Raw genomic sequence first — 23,351 nt, 5'->3', positions numbered from 1 at the left:
ACGGTACAATAATATTCAATTGATATATATAATATACACGATAAATTATTTTGACAAATATATTTAATTTTGTGAAGAAAGTGTTTAATTTTTTTTTTGAATAATTATTGGTGAACTTATAATTTTTGGACAAATCACTAATTGTGCATTTAAGGAAATAGACATATGATAAATGCGAGTTTGAAAAAAAAAGTGAAATTACACATCTAAAATTATTTTATAGAGAGAGCTTTATTTTAATTTTTTTTTCTAATTAATCATTGGTGAACTTATAATTTTTGAAAAAGACGCAACTTACATTTTTAATGACAGGGATCCAGAATAAATGAGATTATGAAAAAAGTGAATACAACTAAAATAGCAAGTTTAGAGATTCAGAAAAAATTAACGTTGCTTAAAATGGGAATATGAGAATTTACTGTTTCACGAAAGCTCATTTCGAACTATGTTCATTACCTTAATTATGTGTTTCGTAAGTCCATTTTCAAACACACATTTCAAGCAATGTCTATTTTTTTAAACGCTATTGTTCATTTTTAAACTCACCTTTTGCGCAGTAATATTTTTTCAAATGTACATTTTAATCTGCGGCCATTTTCTAAAACTCACATTTTGAATAAAAGCACGGATTATACGTCTTTCAGGGGACCAATGTAAATGGACGTATAAGTCATTTTCAGTAATCGGTATGCTGATCCTGAAAAGACCACCCTCTAATCTTAACTCTCTATCCTTTTCTTGAGATTTTTTACTCATCTGGAATTGAGAGAAAAGAAAAATTCTGTTTTAGAGCTGCTCACTTGAAATTGCTGGAATTCAGACAGAATATTTTTGAAAAAGAGGAAGAAAAAAAGAAGACGATAATTTAACGACTGATAACCGATAATTTTTCCGTTAAGTAAAAGGACTATTTTATCATAGCATCGATTAAGAATGAACTGGGATTGCGATAAAATGGCTTTTAAAGAAAAAAAGACGTATGAATGAGAGACGCATAGACGAAAAAAACGTATAAATGGTAAACTTATTAACGAAAAAATGTATAAGTGATAAACACGTAAAAAAAGACTTATGAATGAGAATTCAGTTAATTGTATATAAAAATAAGACATTTACTAACAATGATATTAAATTCAAGCTGTATTCTAAAACAAATCACTCCTAAAACTAAAAAAATTGTCATATTTCTAAAAAATATTTTTGGAACAATTTTAAATCATGTTTTGAACGAAATTCAGAATTAACGAAGAAAAAAAAAACGAACCTAATTTTTTGTTTATTTTTTGCTTTAAAAAATGTTGACTTCGAAACGTTTTCAGCCGCAAATTGTACATAAAATCGCAGCTTGTGAGTAAGTGCCATAGCTAAGGAAATCCAGCACAATCTAATCACATAGTATTTTTTTGAACAGTGAATTTTCCTATTTTTTTTTCAAATCTCTTTCATAAACTAAGTGCTCTATAAGCTCAATATAAAGGCATAATTGACGTAGATTGAATAGCATTTTTACAGAAAATGTAATTACATTCGAAAAGGAGGATAATTATTTATCCCATAGAACGATGCATGTTTGCACAGTGGTTGCAAATTAAGCCACATTAATAAACAAGCTTTACTGCTTTGAACATGTTTTTTTGAGCAGTAAAGCTATCATCGCAATAGAATGATTTAAGACAAATGTAATCAACTGTTCTTCTGCAAACACTCGCCAACAATGGCTGAAAAACTTATGACGCACTCTTGCTACCGAAAAGCCAATAAGGAAAACATAAAATAATTCTTTTCAATCATATAACGAGCTCAATATCCACTCACAATATAGCCCCATCACCTGTTGTTTGTTGAAGAAAAATTTTTGAATTCGATAAAAAATACAAGGCGGAAAAATACATGGTGGACAACAATGATCTCGGTAATGGTTGCGTCAAGTGGGAGAAGATATGCAATGCGCAGTTTCGTTCCCCCCTGGTGCACGAAAAACAGTTCAGCTGAAACAACAGAATGTTGCCATTTGTTAAGATTTTTGAGGAAATTGAACACGTTTTCCCAACTTGTTGGCGTATAGCAGCTGCTCGATTTTTATCATCCGTCAAAGATGGGTTATCAGAGAGGTTTGGAACTTTGACAACAGGGAATTTTTGTTATGATTGTGAAACGGCGAATTGTTTTTGCTGCTGATTCTGTGATTATTGAAAGCTTAAAAAAAACCAGGCAGAACTTAACATTTCTTAATGTAGGAGACTCATTGAATCCACAATATTGGCGTAGTTAATTTACTGAATTATACCTAACAGATTGTTTTAATTAAGGTATAATTCCACTGAGGAGTGGAACAAATTGATTTTTTCCGAATTTCCGTTGATTATTTTGCGGTTGAATTTTATATCATAGAAAATCATAAAAATTGACAAAACATTTCAGTTCCTAATGTATGAAGCTCATTGAATAGACAATAGTTAATTTACTGAATTATACTTAATAGATTGTTTTGATTAAGATATAATTCCACTAAGGAATAAAACAAATTGATTTTTTTTTTCGATTTCCAGTAGATTATTTTGCAGTTGAGTTTAATGTAATTGAAAATCATAAAAATTGGAAAAACTTAACATTTCATTTCCTAATGTATGAAACTTATTGAATAGACAATATTAGCATTGATAATTTACTGAATTATACTTAACAAATAGTTTTAATTAAAGTATAATTCCACTAAAAAAAAAAGTTTAATTTTTTTTTTCTGAATTCCTGTAGATTATTTTGCTATTGAATTATATGACATAGAAAATCATAAAAATTGTCAGAGCTTAACATTTCCCTTTTCAATCTATGAAATTTTTGGAATTTGCATTGTCAATCTTCGAACTATATTTTATAATTAATTTTGATTAAGTATATTTGCGTTACAGAATATGACAATTCAATTTTTCCGAATTTTCGTGGATTGGTTTTTTGGTTCAATTTGTGACAAGGAGAGTTATAAAAATTGGCAAGACATAATATTTCAACTATTCAATATATGAAATTTATTGAATGGCATTATTTAGTTATAATGTGTTATATTTTGCAAATTGTTTTGATTACGAATAAAAAGTATTAGGATTGGTTTAAAAAATTTAAGATCAGACTTTTGGAAAGCTCGAAGATTGTTTGAGTTTATTTTTTGACACTGTTAGTTTTAAAAATAGACAAAACTGAACATTTCATTTTTTCAAGGTGTGAAATTTATTAAATTGTCAGTGAATCTATGCAATGTAATTTACTGAACCTTACTAACATCTGAACCTCAAAGTAGGAAATTTTTTAAATTGTCAGTGAATCTAGTTACTGAACCTTACTACCAAAAACCATATCTAATCTAGCATTCAATTACTGTGTCATACGTGAAATCTGGAAAAGCAGAAAAATCTCACACTGAGAAAAAAAAATATAATCGAAACTAACAGAACATGGTACAATTTACAGCGTTTGTGGCTCTTATGGAAATAGCAAAAAAAAAGGTAGGTAATTTTTACCAATGCACTTTGGTAATAACTTTGGAAAAATTAACATTAAAGCATGGTATTATAATATGTGATAAAATTTGATAAAGGTAGAACAATTTGGAAATTTTATCATGATACTTTAGAATATGTCAATTGCTTTACAGTTTTGTATTTTTTTACTAAATGTGTTGTAATAAGAACTATAATTTTGAATATATGTGATAAAATGTGATAAATGTGATAAAATTTGGAAATTTTATTTTGATACCTAAGAGCATGGCATTCACTTTTACGTTTCGTATTGTTTACTAAATGTGTGGTAATATGATTTATAATTTTGAAAAACAGAATTTTCGGTAAAACGCAATCAAATGAATGATTTAAATACCGTATATTTTGGTTTTATTAAACTGAATTATTTTTTTTCTCAGAAATGTCATTACCATAAATTAACGACAATTTTAATACAGAACGGTAATTTAACCAGAATTTTTTTCTCCGTCCATGTTAATACCAATATCACCTGAATTACGATAAATTACGAAATGCAACTGCTGGAAGTTTCGGCCCCGTATTTCGTTATTTCTTTTTTCCCCCATTAATTTTGGAAATTGATATTCAGGGTATCAAGTAATGTAAGTATTGAATTATTAACTTTTTTAACATAAGAAAATGAAAAAAAAAAATTTTTTTTTTTTGAAAACTCTGATAATAATTTTTAAAAAAAAGCAAATAAAACTGAAGGTAGAAGTAAGTTTTATAATAATAACTTTAACCTCAGTTCAAAAATTCTTTTAAATTCTTTAACCACAGTTTTGAACTTAAAACTGCAAAAGTAAAAATATATAATTTAGGAAACTATCGAAATAACAAAGAACGCTAAGTTTTTTACTGTCTCAATATAATTTTAAGAGTTTAAGGATTAAATTCAAATAAAAATGCAAACTTGTAGGAAGCAAAACTTACGTTTTAATTGATTTCGTAAAATTTTGAAAGCCTTGGAGAAATTTTTTTTCTATTTTTCCTTTACCCAAATTTACATTACATTACCTAAATCTAACATTACTTTTCCAATTTTTTGGCTGTAAGTTTTTTTTTTTGCGTTTTAAAAATGAAAAAATAAAATTTAAATAAAAAAAAAGTGGATTTTGGAATCTTACGTTAACATTACTTATTCCCTTTCCACCTTTCGTATGCAAAAATAAGCAAATGACAAAGTTTCTCCCACTTTTAGGTGCTAACGTACATATTTAAACGACACCTTCAAAATTCTTTCTCTATAAAACACCCTCCTTTTTCATCAATTCTTTCGTCAAATTCTTTCATATAACTTTAAAAAATCTTCCTTAATAACTTCTAAGCATAAATGAACACTACAAGCGTTAGATACTCAAACAAAATTGAGAAAAAAAATTTTGAAACTAGAGAAAAATTACATTCGTAGAAAAATAAATAATAATAAAAACCTAAACGGAAGAATATCTCAAAAAAAGGGAAGCAGAAAAAAAAACTGCGTCAGAAGTCAATATTAATAACAAATATCTCAAAAGAAGCATATGGCATCACGGTTGAAGTTAAAGGATTTATGGATAAGACTCCTCCCTAGTTTGACGNAAACGTAAAATTTTTACTATTCAATACAGGAAATTTATTGAAATGGCATTATTTAGTTATAACGTGCTGCGTTTTACAAACTTTTTTGATTACGACAAGAAAGTATTAGGGTTGGTTTAAAAAATATTACGATCGGACTTTTGGAAAGCTCGAAGATCTGTTTGAGTTTATTTTTTGACTCTGTAAGTTTTAAAAATAGATAAAACTGAACATTTCTTTTTTTTAAAGAGTGACATTTATTAAATTGTCAGCGAATTTATGAAACTTAATTTACTCGACCTTACTACAATCTGAACCTTAAAGTGGGAAATTTATTAAATTGTTAATGAATACATGCAACTTAATTTACTGAACCTTATTACCATCTGAACCTTAAAGTGAGAAATTTTTTGAATTGTCAGTGAATCTATTTACTGAACCTTACTTCCAAAAACCATATCTAATCTAACATTTAACTACTGTGTCGTACGCAAAATCTAGAAGAGCAAAAAAATCCCACACTGAGAAAAAATATATGTTCAAAACTAACAGAACATGGTACAATTTACAGTATTTCTGGTTCTAATGTAAATAGCAAAAAAAAAAAAAAAAAAAAAAAAAAAAAAAAAAAAGGTAGGTAATTTTTACCGATGCGCTTTGGTAGTAACTTTTGGAAATTACCGTTAAAATATAGTATTATTATTTTTTTCCCAATGCCCACCTGTGTTAACATTCAAGGCACCATATTAGGTGGGCCAGCGTTGCTCCCACAGTTATGACAGATAGTACAGAGAAGGAAAGAACATCCATTCCTTGCCCGGGATTCGAACTCAGAACCTTTCTGATGCAAGGTCAGTTTCCTAACCCATACACAGGCCGGTTGGCAAATATGGTATTATAATGTGTGATAAAACTTGATAAAGGTCGAACAGTTTGGAAATTTTAAGCATGGCATTTGTTTTTCCTTCTTGCATTTTTTTACTAAATGTGTTGTAATAAGAACTATAATTTTGAATATGTGTGATAAATTTGATAAATGTGGTAAAATTTGTAAATTTTATTTTGATACCTTAGAGCAGGGCATTCACTTTTTCGTTTCGTATTTTTCACTAAATGTGTAATATTATTATCACACATTTAAAATTTCTATAATTTCTATAATGATCTGTAATTTTGAAAACCAGAATTTTAGCATAAAAAAAATGAGAAAAAAAAATTATTCTGAAAATTCTGACAATAATAATAAAAAAAGCAAACAAAACTGAAGGTAGAAGTAAGTTTCAAAATAATAACTTTAATCTCGACTCAAAATTTTTAAAAAATCTTTTTAACCATAGTTTTGAACTTAAAACTGCAAAATTAAAAATACATAATTTAAGAAGCAATCGAAATAATTTTTTCACTTTCGCAATCTAATTTTAAGAGTTTAAAGATTAAATTCAAATAAAAAAAATTCAAATTTGTAGAAAGCAAAACTTGCGTTTTAATTAATTTCATAAAATTTTGAAAGCCTTCGAGAAAAAATTTTTCTATTTTTCCTTTACCCAAATTTAAATTTATTTCCAACCTTACTTTTGCAAAAAAAAATTTGTTACAATTTTTTTGAGTTTCAAAAATAAAAAATAAATAATTAAATAAATAAAAATTAAAAGAAAGTGGATTTGAGAATCTCACGAAAACATTACACATTCCCTTCCAACCTTTTGCATGTAAAAATAAGCAAATGACAAACTTTCTCCCACTTTTAGGCGATAACGTAAATATTTGACCGGCACATTCAAAATTATTTCTCTATAAAATACCTCCCTTTTTCCTCAATTCTTTCGTCAAATTCTTTCATATAATTTAAAAAAAATCTTTCTTAATAACTTCTAAGCATAAATGAACACTACAAGCGTCAGATACTCAAACAAAATTGAGAAGAAAAAAATTTGAAACTAGAGAAAAATTACATTCGTAGAAAAATAAATAATAATAAAAACCTAAACGGAAGAATATCTCAAAAAAAAAGGAAGCGGAAAAAAAAGCGTCAGAAGTCAATATTAATAACAAATATCTCAAAAGGAGCATATGGCATCACGGTTGAAGTTAAAGGATTTATGGATAAGACTCCTCCCTAGTTTGACGCCTCGCGAGAGGTCATCGGGATCATCTAAACTCCGAATTGAAGATACAGATTTATCTCCGATCGGCGATACACAGATGGAAAGGTGCTAAGTGCTGGATGATTTAGCCAAAAGAGGTTATAAAAGGCCACATTTATCAATGCACATTACTTATCTCTGATTTGAGATCTCGAAAAAGTTGTATTGTTTCTGTCTCTCTTTCTTTTTGCACTTTTTCCCATGAAAACAGTTGGTTCGTTTAAAAGATAAGTAAAATTAAGATTTTATTTTTTTTCATTAGGGTGAATAAACTCAAGGTGGAAATGAGTTTTGCTTGATTTTGGGTGTAACTTATGTTGTTGTTGTTTTCTGTACTAATTTCATTTATTGCTTTTTTTTTTTTCATAACTTGTACCGGATTTCACATTATTTTATCTGAGATGATCTAAAACGAAATACTGCTAGAAATGTCTGATGGTCAGGACAAAGAGCTAAAAATGAAAGTTTAAGCGTGGATGACTTTCCTTATCAGTAATTAAATACTGATCTAGTTTGCTTGTAAAGATAACAATAAACAATATTTATAAATTTTTTTATGCAAAGCCTGAATGCCTAATTTAACCATAAGGCCTAAGTTTAATATAACAAGCATAATAATTCAAAGCATAACTTTCTCGTTAATCAAACAGTATAAACTATTTACATTGAAAGTTTCCTCTTGATTATCCGGTAAGTGTTCATTTGATTGTCAGGTAAATGCTCTCCTGATCATTAAGGTTAAGGATGATACGAAAAATCGGACAATCATGTCTCTTTTACTTAATTATTTCATTTTTTATTGAATTTTTTTATAACCGTCGTTGAAGAGTTGACCCAATTTTTTAGGTTTACGTCTACTAATGTAATACTCCGTAGATTTGCAATTTTGCACCCAATCCTGAAGACAAGGGAACTCCCGAATCAAGTATTGGGTGTAACTGTGCCCTCGTGGAAGACTTTTTTGAAGGAACTAATCCACATTTGCGTTACATGGAGAGGAAAACCACGAATACCTTCCACGGTAAGCCTGACGTCAAGGGTACTCTAACCTATAATCCGCCTATCGCTGAGGATATTTTAAGTCAGCACTGTAGTCAGTGCAAGCTGAGTGCGGAATTGTCGTATCAACCATCTATCGTTGGGATTCGAACCCGGTTCACCTCACTAGGAAAGCAAACGCTCTATCCCCTGAGCCATCGCGGCTGATTTATTTACTTTGCCAATTATTCTGAGAATGGTTTCGGTTCAATATAATCGTATGAACTATTGTATTGCGTATAAACTATTGAGTTCAATGTTATGGTCTGCGTATTGCCTTTCGCTTTTGCGTAATCTATTGATTTCTGTTGTATGGTTGTAATCTGTTGTGTTCAGCTTTGTTGAAAACTATTACCCCCTGTTACCGTTATCATTAGAAATATTATGTTANTTATGTAAAACCTGAATGCCTAATTTAACCACTAGGCCAAAGTTTAATGTAATAAGTATAATAATGCAAAGCATAACTTTCTCGTTAATCAAGGAGTATAAACTATTTACATTGAAAATTTCCTCTTGATTATCCGATAAGAGTTCTCTTGATTATCCGGTAAGTGTTATCTTGATTATCCGGTAAGTGTTCATCTGATTGTCAGGTAAGTGTTTTCTGATTTTTAAGACTAAGGATGATGCGAAAAATAGGACAATCATTTTTATTTCATTTATTTATTTTAATTTTAGTTAATTTTTTTACAACCGTTGTTAAACAGTAGATCCAATTTTTTGAATTTACGACAACTAATGTTCGACTCCGTAGCCTTGTAATTTTGAACCCAATCCAGAAGACAAGGGAACTCCTGAATCAAGTATTGGGTGTAACTGTGCACTCGTGGAGGACTTTTTTGAAGGAACTAATCCACATTTGTGTTACATGGAGAGGAAAACCACGAGTACCTTCAACGGTCAGCCTGACGGCAAGGGTACTCTAACCTATAATCCGCCTACCGCTGAGGATATTTTAAGTCAGCACTGTAGTCAGTGCAAGCTGAGTGCGGAATTGGCGTATCAACCATCTATCGTTGGGATTCGAACCCGGTTCACCTCATTGGAAAGCAAACGCTCTATCCCCTGAGCCATCGCGGCTGATTTATTTACTTTGCCAATTATTCTGAGAATGGTTTCGGTTCAATATAATCGTATGAACTATTGTATTGCGTATAAACTATTGAGTTCAATGTTATGTTCTGCGTATTGCATTTCGCTTTTGCGTAATCTATTGATTTCTGTGGTATGGTTGTGATTTGTTGTGTTCAGCTTTTTTGAGAACTATTGACCTCTGTTACCGTTATCATTAGAAATATTATGTTATCCAGAGAATTGCAATTGCGTGAACTAACAAGTTGAATTGTAATGTAAAATGTAAACGTTTTCAACTAATAGTACTCTAAAAACAGAGTTGGATTCGAACCTATATTCCCTCCTATATACTTACCTATATTCCTACCGAATCTATATACCTATATGGTTTAAACCGCAGCAAAACTATTTTTTCTTAGTTTAAAAAAAATCGAAATAAATCTCGAAAAGTATGCCATTCTAATATTTCGCGCACAGAAAATCGAATAAACGCAAGATTACACAGCTTTTTTTATTATATCGTACTTCCAGCATGTAATAAGAGCATATATTAATGCATCCACCAAATAGTACTTTCTCACAGTAATTCGCTATAGACTGATAGACAAGCAAACACAAAAATCGAGATTAAAAAGACAAAAAAGCAATTTATATCCACTTGTAACAGAATCCCCGTTACGTGGGCCCCTTTCGACAAACCCACAATTTTTCTGCAACTACAACAGGCATATAAGAACAGGTTGCAATTGAAAAGCTGAAATTAAAGGGTCCCCAAAAAACAACGAGATATTCCTAACTTATATCGAAGCAGGTGATAGCTACAGACCGTGTCTCCTGGATACTTCTGCAGATGGAAAACGAGGTACGGTCAGGACGATCGGACGGACAGGACGTCCGGCTATACGGCCCCTAATAGTTTCCTGTCCCAATGTCACCCGCGCCGGGGCCGGCCAACCGTGTATTCTCCCCTATTACTGTGTTGGGGGAGGAAAACCCTTGTTTTGATCTCTTTTTTTTTTGTTCTTTTTTTTACCGTCGGTAAAGATTACCTTAGCGGGGGTGTTGTAAACGATCGGAAATAGCGAGCGTAATAGGTGGTTATTTTGTGACCTCTAAATTGTTCTTGATGTCTGTTTGTGCGCAGACCAGTTGTTTGCGGAAATCGTTTTTTCGCTTCTCTCCTTTTTCTTTCTGCTGCTTTTCTTTGTTTGTTTATTTATTTATTTTGCGTAATTGTTTGAAAAACTAGGCTTTAGAAAGGCGGATTGAATCGGATTCCCCCTCCATTGTCTCTGTCTTAATAGTTCTCCATCTGGGCAAATTGGTGCGTGTTAGCGAATTAAACAGTGTGAAATCAATCTTTTGTGTTTTAATATAGGTTGTTTAAGTGCGTTCATTGTTTTTGGTGCGTGTTGACGCTTTTACATCCTATGAAATATCACAGTGATTGATGTAAAGCCATGTTTAGTACATTTTAGTAGCCAATCTATAAAACAAAAAATTGCTCTAGAATTTTTAGAATGAGTTGTATACTTTCGATATCATGCAGTGGCGACGATAAAAAGCAGACGAAACCTGAAAATGTATCGCTATACAGCGTGGAAAACTTTTCATGACTAATTTCGTTTAATCTTTGTTGTTGAGCTGTGGTGTTTCAGAGGATAAAGCGTTAATGACAGAATTAACGTATTGCGTAATCCTGCCATAATTTGTTTAATAATTTTAAAAAAAATTTATGGTTTATTTGAACTTACTTGTTTCTATAGTTTAAAATTTAAATTACTAATGTAGGTTGAAGAGAATTTGACCTGGCCTGGTAATAAGGCAATAAGGGGCCCGAACTTTGAACCGAACTTTTGACCGAGCTATTGTGACCATATTTCCCAGATGGAGGTTTCCCCCTATATTTTGGGGGTCAGAAATCTAATTCCGTCGAAAGAAAGATATGTTTATTCAGAGATAGTACGTTATTGCGTCTGATTTCGTAAATTAAAGCATCGTCAGCACTAATTAATTAACTCAAACAATTAAGATTGAGTGCTAGAATGTGAAAATCCAGTCGTTAGATCAAAAGTTATTCTGGGTGGCTTGTTAATTGTTTTGTACAATGCAAAGTTGAACCTAATTAGAATGAGGGATATGTAGCGGGCTTTATTTTTGAATTTCAATGAATTTTCTCTAACATCTGTATCGGTCCTATAGCCAAATGGCCAGCTTGCCTTATTGCGAAACCAATGGGTGCGGGTTCGAATCTCGCTCGGAACATGGATCTCTTTTTTTCTGTCCTGTGATGGGTATATGCAATCACCCTTTTAGCGGGTATCTGTGGCAGTATGGTTTTGGGCATCACCTCCGTAACTCAAGCTTACAGGTGCCCATCAGATAATGTCAAATGAGCAACACTTCCGGCTCCTTCAGTTTCGAAGAATGTAATAATTAATTAGAAAAAATAAATAAATTCGTTATCGAAATTATACCAATACAATTCTTCAATTAGTATTTGAGAGAATCGAAGGATGGCAGCCTGTTACAGGCTTTTAGACCTGGCTTTTAAGCCTGTAGGCTTTTAGGCCTGTCGCAGCCTTAGCCTGCAACAGGCTGTATAGCTACAGCAGCAGCAGCAGAAGAAGAAGCTATGTATTATACATTTATCTGTTTATAGACTGTTTTTTTCCAAATATCTTCGGTGAGAAAATATTTAACAAGATTTTATGGTAATCAAATATTAAATACAAGTGAAATTGCTAAGGTAACCGAGGAAAATGATTATATTTTTGTTGGGACCAATGATGTATTTATACAATAAAAATGTTGGGTTCCTTTTATTGAATGTTTTTTAATTTTATGTTTATTTTGAACTCGTTGTTTTCGTTTAGCGGAACGGTTTGCGATCAGGGGGATCATAGAAATTTATGAAGCTTGTAAAACGCTTGATAGTACAAGCTTATAATAGTAATACGCTTGATACATTTATATTAAATACAGAATTTTTATACATGTATTAAATTTATCAAAAGGGTTTATTTTAAATAATTTACATACCTAATTCAGAGAAAGTTCAGTTTATCGACTGCTATTGAGAATTCTAAGATAATTTATTGTCTTCTTTAATATAGTTCCATTTTATCAACCTATAAACAAATATAATAATTAATACGAATGAAAATTAATTGCTTTATATTAAAAATAATGTATCATAAAATCTTTAAATAAGGAGATAAAAAAAGTCACTAAAATTTTTAGAATTATTTTTATTACTATTATCTTTTTTTTAAAAAAAAAATTTTCTGTCTCACACTTTTTACAAACCAGTTCTAAAAATATCCAGGGTTTTATTAACTACATACAATTACGTCAAATTTACCAATTTTCCTTAAATTTGCGTTGAAAGCACAAATATTCTACTGCAAAGAGTAAATCCTCAAATAAAGGAAAAATAAAAAATAAATAAAGAAAAGGAAGAAGAAAAAAAATAATTAAATTAGCGAAACTTTTTTTAAAATTCAGTTTAGCTCATATAAAAAAAATGATACTAACGAGAACTTATATAAATATTCCATATAGATGTTTTGAGTTTACCCTCAAGGAATAAATTTCAGCTGTGTTTTTCTGTGTTGCTTTATTAGCACGAAGAACACTATTCGGTTAAAAATTTATTGTCCATTTTTAAAATCTATTAAACATTCCATGTTCCCGCAAACTGCATTTTTTTTCATTTAGAGAAAGAACTATCTCTATCTATGAGAAACTGAATAAATTGCTGATTTTCAATCATCTGAGGCTTTAGGAATAACAAAAAGGTAGAAACCGCTATATCGAAGTGGATAAGGTATGAAACTGCTATTGTGTAAGACCAGGGTTCTTTCCGCCATGGTGGCTTGAAGTTCTCTCTGTTTCAAATGGATGTTACAAATTAGTTTGTGAAAAATGAGTAACCTGATCCCATTTTCAACAGTAAGCAATTAGTCTCAAAATTTTAGAAATGTAATGATCATGACCCTCATGGCTTACAACTGGCTGTTTTGAGAACATTTTATCTCAGGCAACTCAAGCAGTTTAAAAAAAATTTGAAGGGGCTAGTCCTGGCTATTAAAGTGGATGTAGTGACACATTTTATCCAATTTTCAAGTATTTTGGTGGCTTGTATATTGCTCTGTTGGTCGATCAGGTATTCAACAACGAAGAAATCCCACGGTAAGCCTGGCTGCTAGAAGACTTTAACACACTATTCGTCAACCACTGAGGATATTTAACAACAGCATAGTGGTCAGTGCAAGCCGTATCGACCAGTCATTGCTGGAATTCGAATCCGGTTCGAATCATTAGAAGGCGCACCCTCTATCTCTTGATCCATCACGACTCACAAATAATAATTAATAAATTTAATAAAAGATAGAAAATAAATTTTTTAATCACTCTATAAATTTTTTAAAACATTAAATTTAAAATTACACCATTCGCCTTGAGAAATTCGACAGTGTACCTTACAATCATTGTACAACTTAATCTTGCATTAAATAATTCACTTCTAAGATTTTGTCTAAATTTCCATTTATACCTGAGATAAAACTTTTAATATTTAATAAAGTTATCAAGAATATTTTCTAGATTTTAAACAACATTTACATACTAAGACTGAAAAGTATAAAATTATGTTATTATTAATTCATACAGCATATTTAAATGAAATAAATCTTACTTAGAAAAGTTTATTCTCGAAAAAAAAAAAGAAAAAAACGAAACCATCGTAGAAAAAAGGTATATGTATGTACTGTACCCTCCAATAAAAAAAATAAGCATAAAATATTCCAGAAATATTTTTTTAGAAAATCTAAAGCTGAAATTTACATAATAACATAATTAAATAAAAAAAAATTAAATGACTATCAAGAGATTGATCATAAACAAAAGCATAAGACTGGTGCATTTTTTAGTATTAAGTTTCTTATAAAAGTATTTTAGTTGTATAATATAATTAATTAAAATAATTACTTACCTAAATCAGTTGTGGATATTCTTCTGTATCTTCAAATGATGAAAACAGCAATTGTTCTTTGAAATGATCAAGAGAAAAAAGTCTATCTTAATTTGAAGCTTGAAAAAAGAAAAAGTGAAATTATGACATAAATACATTTTTCTAATTTTAAGAGTATTTATGTATTATCAGTACGAAAATGATAAAAATGCAACTTAGGTACAGATTAAATTCATATTATATATTATCTATAATATTATGTTATGTATTATGTCTTACATTGTGGAAAATAAATTCAATTTATAAATACACTCATGTTCATAAATTAAGGATAATGCCATCTCTGGCATATAAAGATTCAGAAATAAAACAGACGTGTAAATAATATTCGTAAAGATAATTTATTAACCAAAAGATGGAAAACAAAAGAAAAATATGGTGAATGTATGATATCATTCATAAAAACCATTCATCACCCATGCGATGAAATACAGTTCATACAATGCCGAGGCATGCCGAGAATCAAATTATCGAGCTGATCTTAGGAGATGATTACTCCAATCAGCAAGCAAAGCTGTCCGAAATTCCGGTACACATGTCGAAGGTGATTAAAGGCCCCTGCAACTCGTCGATCAAGCAAGTTTCACACATGCTCTATCAGATTCAAGTCAGATGAGATTGCTGGCCATTCCATACGGATGATATCCTCAGATTAAAGGCATTAGTTTACGATATTTTCTCGGTGATGACGGGCGTTGTCATCCATGAACAAAAATTTAGCTCCTATGGCACCCCTAAATAAAAGCACATATCGTTTCAGAATGACATCCCGATAAATTCGGCTTGCAATGGTTCTGATTTGAACATGATCTGTTCTGGAGCCAAGAATAATTTCACTCCAGACGGGCAACAGTAACGGTATCGTTGAATGATGTCTTCGATGCTTGTTTTGGTAACTGGTATTCACCACATGAAAGTCTGATGTGAATCAGGTAGGAAGCTAGGCCTGGACTCGTCAGAAAATATCCCATATATCTACTGTGACGTTGCTCTCATTGCATGTTCTCTAGTCCATGTCTCTAGTCTGGCTCAACAATCGGATGCTGCAAACTATACATCTTGTGACCTTTTTATTGAGAACATTGCATAAATGTTGTGACAAATTAAGGACACATCATCAGGATTAAAATTGCAAAGGATCCCCCCCCCCCAAATGTTATCACACGCAGCTTTGGGAGCTTCTCTGTTATGAATTGTTTCCTTGTGTTCATCTGGAAAGGTCATAGTAGGGATGCGCCACTTACGACGATACTTCCGGGCAGGGGTTCTTGTACAGTTTTCGTCTTGATGATGTGTGCTAACTTCCCTAGAAGATTACTGCAACATTTATGCGACGTCCTGTTACATTTAACATTTTTAAACTTGTACATTTCGACAATAAATGGACTAAAAATGTCATTTCGAGTGTCATTTATTTAGCTTTAGGAGCAAAAATAATTTCTGATTTGAAATCCCCATATCAGAATTAGGCAAGATTAAATATTTGCATTAATGCAACCACAATATTTGTTCCTTAGTTAATTTTATTGGATATGAATATCATTACAGGTTTAAAAATCATTAGTGGCCTAAAAAATTCCTGAAACCTTTATTACCCTTCATAGGAAACTCGGAGCTCCACGGAACAGATTTTGCGAAACGCTGCTCTAGGGTTATATTCAATTAATGATTTATTCCAATAACCCACAAACATCTCAATGACCTTAAAACCTAAATAGTCCGAGTAATTGGCAAAACAAATGCAGATTTTTGTGGAAAAGTGGTCAAAAACTGAAGGTAAAAAATTAAATTTTTTAAAAAATCCAGAAGCTGCCCTCTGCACGAAGTCATTTTTAAATAAATGCCATACGCCGCCATCTGAAATAAAAATATTAGTAATTTTCGGATAGCCAAGCACATCCGAATTCAATTTTTATTGTTTATTGTTGATATTTTATAACCGAGGCTGAAGAGCCGATTCAATTTTAGGTTTACGACTACTAATGTTCAACTCTGTAGTCTAATAATTTTGAACCCAATCCAGAAGACTAGGGAACTCCTGAATGAAGTATTGGGAGAAATTTGCCTTCGTGGAGAACTTCTTGACGGAACTAACCCGCATTTGCGTTACATGGAAAAGAAAACCACGAAATCCTCCCATGGTCAGCATGACGGCAAGGTCACTCTAACCCATGATTCGTTTACCACAGAAGATATTTTACGTCAGCACTGTCGCTGCTAAGAGCCGGCCGTGGAATTCGTATCAATCAGTCATCGCTGGGATTTAAACCTGGTTCACCTTATTGGAAAACAAACGCTCTGTTGTTATTGTCTTATGCCACTGGTCAATACCTATTTTAAGGCAGAGAGGTGTGCTTCGTCTTGTTTTCCAGTGGCGCTATCTATGGCCAAAAATTCAACTTCTACCACATACATATGTAACAGTACGCTCTACTGGAAAGACACATTCATACAACATCCATCCGCAGATCGTAATTTTGACCTGAACCAGAGGGCTATCAATCTCCGCTCCAGTACCCCCAGAGGTTCTGTTTTGTTATGGGACTTTGTGACCCAAACAGATTTAGAGTGCGCCCGTCTCTATTTCATATACGGTAAGTGAGTCTTCGGTAGGTGGGGAGCGAACTCCCAACATATTAGGCATAGGCCCAACGCCTAACCAGCCAGGCTAAAAAAGTAAAATAAATAATTAAAAATAATCACGAAAATTTACTTGCGCTCTGCTTACCTGAAAGTTCTAAAATATCTTCTTAAGATCCTTAATATCTTATTAAGATATCGTTTTGCTTTTTATTTCAATTTAAAAATGTAAAACTCTAATTTGATGCACTTTAGTTTAAAAATATTGCTTTGCTTCTAACCTAAAATATTTAAACTGTGACTTTTTTTTTATTATTTTCATTTGCAAAAAAACTTGAGAAAAACTTTTTTTACAATAAATACTCGGTCAGTATAATGACCTATTTTTCTTCAGCAGTTTGAAATCGTAACACCATAAATTTTTTTTTTCACTTAATATTAATAAAAACCGAAATTAAAACACAAGCAAGCTTCAAAAACATATTAAACATTTTACCTTGACAAATCCTACTTTTTGTTGTTTTAGAGAATATTTCCGGGCTTAGCCACCGAATACGTGGTGGTTGTTAACGAACGCGAGGATTAACTTTAAAACATTGACTTGTAGCGGACTGGTTTTTAAAGTTAAGAGAGAGAAAAAAATTGAATAAGGTCAAAGATAATTTGAAAATTTGACCTTCTTTCCTGTTTATTTTCAAGGATAATATTTTTCTGGATTGCGTAATACATGAGATATGGTTTATCGAATTAATTATTTTGCAAATAAGAAACAAATAAAGAGTTTTCAATCAACTCAAATGTATTTTTCTTTTACCGCACAAGTTGATATCATCTTAACTCAATGGCAAGGTCATAAAAACCGCAGAATTGTTAGTCGGTCGTTCGGTTCTGGCTTAACGCGAGTGTTTGTTTGTTTGTTTAAATGACTAATCATCTTTACAAGTTGAAAAATTTTTTAAAAAAAAAGGATAAAGAGATAAAACAAAAAATTTTATAATTCGTCATTATTTCTAAATGCATTACATAATAAGCATTTATATTCAGAAATAATAAATTATATTCTTTCAATTATATTGCTTTTTATATATAATTAGGATTAAGAATTTTCTCTCAGCGCCATTTTGGATTTTAGGTTAGCCTTGTTAAGCTCTATTAATAATTGTTCTGTTTATCATTACCCTTCTTCATTTTAATTAACTTTTCACTTTGAAAGATGTTTCAGAATCTTTTAAAAACGTGAGAAATTGAGTCGATTTTAAAGATTGGAAAAAAGCTTTTAAAAAGCGAGCTATATTTCCTCAAGTTAAAGCAATAAGGTTACGCGATTAATAATTTTGGCTCAGTAATTTTACATCATATATCTGTCTATTTTTAGGTTTTGTAAATTTAATTTTGCTATCGTTTTAACAGACAAAATCATATTTGAACATAAATAATTTTTTTTGAAAAAAATAATTAATTTAATCGGAAAAGAAATAAACATTTATAATCTAAATACTTAATATTTGTTTTCAAATTATAATGACATGTCATAGTATAGAATTTTTAACTACAAACTAACTATTTCTTAAAATCAACTAAAAACTAACTAATCTACATAGTGTAGTCAAATAGCTTTTGCACAAGTAGCCCTGAGCAAATTTAATTTCATTATAATTTCAACACATAAAAACCTATTCAGAAAAATAAATTAAATGAAAATATAATAAATTAAAAATATAATAAATTAAAAGTATAATAAAATATAATAAATTAAAAATATAATAAATTAAAAATATGACAAATTAAAAAATAAAAATAACAAGTATGTGCTAACTAACAAAACACTCAATATTTTAGTTCATTTATTATGATAGGTCTATTAAAAAAATTCGCAACTATCATTAATTATTATATAAAAATTAATTAAAAACTACCTATTCTTGCACTGTGTCATATATTATTTCGAAGCTAAGTTTACTTTATTACTTCAAAGAAGCACATCAACATTAGCAAATACACTATGAATTGATTATGTTAGGAAAACAATGTTAGCGCCGAAACAATCGCACACAAACGAGTTAAGAAACTTTTAAAGAAAGGAGGGAAACAGTTATGAAACTTTAAAAAAAAAAAAATCTTTCGAGTCGCGATTTTTCAGGGGATAGAGCGTTCGTCTTTCAATTAGGTGAACCGGGTTCGAATCCCAGCGATTTCTTGTCGATAGGAATTCCCCATCCGGCTTGCATCACCCACACTGCTGACGTAAAATATCCTCAGTGGTAGACGGATCATGGGTTAAAGTCCCTTTGCCATCAAGCTAATAGTGGGAGGTGTTCGTATTTTTCCTCTCCATGCAAAGCAAATGCTGGTACAGGAGCTCCCTTGTCTTCCAGATTGGGTTCAAAATTACGCGGCTACTTTATCTTTGCGATTTGAATACTTTATTTCAAGTTAATACCGAATCGAGTGTCAATATGCATTTTAAGGAGCATATTTAAATCTTAGCTTATGCGAAGCTCAGACTTCTTTTATGAATTATTTCTGCCAATTTAAGAGCGTGTTCGGCCAATGACAACCTTAGATTGCTTACAATCAAGCACGAGAATGCGAAAGTTTGTTTTCGCCTTGTATGCTGCCGAACTTTCTACTATTATAAGAGACAAGTATGTTTTTAGTTATATGATAAAAACATTTATGTTCTCATAAGAAGATTACCTATATCTGTCAATTCTATTAAATAATTTAATAATATTCTTGTTTTGGCTGTGTTTAGACTAGTTGAAATTCACCGTGATGTTCTCTCTTTGCTGTTTGTATGTTTGATTAACAAAATGTTATTCAAATAATTAGTGCAAACATTGTAAAAAAAAATTAAGAGTATTTGAAATCCAAAAATGATGGCAACTACTTCAGACAAAACGAATCAAAACGAGAATAAGTTAAACATTATAAAATTATTTCATACAAATGGCAGATTTATGATTTTCTTATAGGAATATAAATATCTTAATTACAGAACTAAAAACATACATGAATTCGATAACAGTTGTTATGAGTTGCTTATCGTCCGACAAGACGATTGAAATTACTTGGTAAATAATCAATCACTGACAATATTTTTTATCAGTCAGTAAAGAGGATTGAAACTTTACTTGGTATTAAATAGACTATAACCAGTTTTTCAATTAAATTGAACTCGAAGAAGTTTTATTTCATCAGCACATTTCATTTTAACAAACCGCTATTTTGGAGGACATATTACTCACTATCAGGAAATTGCACAATTAATCGCTTTAATCTTTGAATAATGATCCAAAAGCATTTGCTATACTCTTAAAACATGCTCTACTATCACTTCAAGTCAGAATTTGGTTGAATGGTATAAATATACACTGATAATTCACCAAATTTATGGAGCTCCAAATAACAGAACAGTCTTTCCATACGAGCTGTAGATCCACGTAAGCTTTTAATTATTGGTGATAAGATTTAAATACGCTCTTTGAAATATGTAAGAACGTTCGATTCGGTATTAACTAGAAATAAAGTAATCATTCACAATTTTTTTTAAGTTATTACTCTCATAGCTTTTACAGTGTAAATATACATCCAAAATTAATCTTTCTCATTTCATAGCGTATAGTAAAAAATTACTGACTCTTGAGTAACATATCTTATTTTAACTATAAATGTTAGCGTTACTAAACAATACCAAACGTAATGGGAGCTGTGTAACACCAAGTGGTGCAACGTTTCCCTGCACCAGAAAATATCCCTTGTTCTTTGTGTGGGGAAACAAGTACCAAGAGTAGTTGCGTAAGGTGTTCATTTTAGTGTTGCCATCATTTTGGCGAAGAGATGCAGTAAAATTTTCTACAGTGTAATCTTTAGTATGGAAATAAATTTCTTCATAAATCTTCTTCGAAATATTTAAAATTGTTTAAAATTTTTAAATTTTTTAAAAGAAATTTTCAGTACATTTTTGATTAGATTGAAAATATAATTCTTCGATAGTAAAATGTTTTGGTTTGCTTTGAAGGAGAACATTCACATTTTGATTTTACTTCATTGCTTGATATAAAATTTCGCTTTCAAGTAGATGAAATTTTTAAATTTGAAATTACCTAGACTGTAAAAAATTCCGGATCATATACAGTACAGGCAAAGTACAAAAGAACAGGCAAACTATGTGCAGTGAAATCTATTATATAGTAAAATCCCTTTTCGCTGAAAAATTTTATACAGTAATTTTTATTATGATATTTATTTACATGCAGTGTTTCTGTGATTTTATCGTCCCATAAAATTGTACTGTAAAAATGGGTTTTACGGTATAAAGTATTGGGACCCTGAGTGCCAGTACTTTTCGACGTAATTTGATCCGGAATTTCTTACAGTGCATTGATCACTCTTAAAAACTGTATAAAATAAAATTTATAAGTGTTCAATAAATGTTTGAAGTTAAGTTGAATTGAAATAATTGAAATACATTTAAAACGTCATGATGTAATGTTTAACAAGTTTTCAGATGTACCGCTTTAAAGTTGGGAAAAAAATTAAATAAATGATAATGAAGAAAACAGTCTTCATAGTTGAGCGAAAAGAAATCAAGTATTTCTCTTTTTTATTTGAATAAAACCATTTTTTTTCTCCTATTGAAAGAAAATTAATTGCTGTATTTTTTAAGCAATTAAAAGTTTTCATATTATTTAAGAATTTAATTAACACCGTCTTGTTATTAAATAATTAATTCATATTCATAAAAAGATAAAACATTTATATTTTTTAATGCAAATTTAAGTTTATTACACTTATATGCATATATTATGCATTTATTTTATGAATGAATACTTAAGATAAATTTGGCTAATATATATATATATATACATATTCTTTATTAAGATTATTTTTTGTCTTTTGTTGGAAAATAATTCTTGACAGCAATTTTTTTAAATATATTTTAATAAAAAAATACGTAATGTTTTCAGAATTCCTGTCAAAAAAATACAGATTAGGAATCACAAATTAATATTTAAGACAGAAAAAAGTAATCAAAATCTGACGAATTACTATTTAAGAAGACAGGATGAAAAACATCAAAACATGTTTAATTGCTGGATGAAATCTAATAACCTTTAAACTCATCTTTTTCAGGCGCATCTCAATCAAATAAGTTCTGAAATTTTTAATTCTGCCTTCCTCCATAAACGTTCGTCAGATTTCGAAAGCAAAAATTACAGTACACTCTGATCATGCAAAACCTTACCAGATAGGTTGCTTGATCCTGTGCATTCCAACAAGAGTCTTCTATTCTTAATTTTCCAAACTGTTCTAAGAAACAGGATATCCTCCACTGTGACATTTTCCAGTCTAGATCTATTCTGTAAAGAAGCTTTTAAAATGCCCATTAAATAATGATGATTTTATAATAAAATTCAAATTTAAAAAAAAAAAATCTTTTCTAACCAGGAATCTTCAGATAATCCTAATAAAGAGTAAATTAAATATTAGGGGAGAGTGGGGTCAATTGTAACATTTTTTACTTAACTATTTTTAACTAACAAAANTTAACACCGTCTTGTTATTAAATAATTAATTCATATTCATAAAAAGATAAAACATTTATATTTTTTAATGCAAATTTAAGTTTATTACACTTATATGCATATATTATGCATTTATTTTATGAATGAATGCTTAAGATAAACTTGGCTAATATATATATATATTCTTTATTAAGATTATTTTTTGTCTTTTGTTGGAAAATAATTCTTGACGGCAATTTTTTTTCTTTTTAATGAAAAATATATTTTAATAAAAAAATACGTAATGTTTTCAGAATTCCTGTCAAAAAAATACACATTAGGAATCACAAATTAATATTTAAGACAGAAAAAAGTCATCAAAATCTGACGAATTACTATTTAAGAAGACAGGATGAAAAATATCAAAATATGTTTAATTGCTGAATGAAATCTAATAACCTTTAAACTCGTATTTTTCAGACGCATCTCAATCAAATAAGCTCTGAAATTTTTAATTCCGCCTTCCTCGATAAATGTTCGTCAAATTTCGAAAGCAAAAAATGCAGTACATTCCGATAACGCAAAATCTTACCTGATTGTTGGCTTGATCCTACACATTCCAACAAGAGCCTTTCCTTCAAAATTTTCCAAACTGTCCTGTAAAACAGGATATCCTCCATTGTGACATTTTCCAGGCTAGATCTATTCTGTAAAGAAGCTTTTAAAATGTCCATTAATTATATATGATTTTATAATAAAATTCAAATTTAAAAAAAAAATTATTTTCTAACCAGGAATCTTGAGATAATCTTAATAAAGAATAAAATAAATATTACTATTATTTTAAATATTCTTATATAGTTATGAAAGAGTCCTGCATTTCAGGTTGTAG

At 30.3% G+C, this 23,351-nt stretch overlaps 1 long non-coding RNA gene across 1 annotated transcript in view; it reads right to left on the bottom strand.

Annotated features, from left to right (window-relative positions):
* Positions 1-22,468, bottom strand: part of LOC139424941 (uncharacterized) — a 39,890-nt gene extending 17,422 nt beyond the window's left edge. Inside the window, exons 1-3 of the long non-coding RNA XR_011636083.1 lie at positions 22,201-22,468; positions 14,334-14,431; positions 12,380-12,468 (exon numbers count right to left, since the gene is read on the bottom strand). This is a non-coding gene — a long non-coding RNA (uncharacterized lncRNA). The remainder of the gene's footprint in view (positions 1-12,379; positions 12,469-14,333; positions 14,432-22,200) is intronic.
* Positions 22,469-23,351: the final 883 nt, after the last annotated feature.

This window comes from Parasteatoda tepidariorum, chromosome 1 (genome assembly GCF_043381705.1).
Source record: "Parasteatoda tepidariorum isolate YZ-2023 chromosome 1, CAS_Ptep_4.0, whole genome shotgun sequence".
Classification (NCBI taxonomy): Eukaryota; Metazoa; Arthropoda; class Arachnida; order Araneae; family Theridiidae; genus Parasteatoda; species Parasteatoda tepidariorum.
This window is presented reverse-complemented; position numbering and strand designations above follow the sequence as displayed.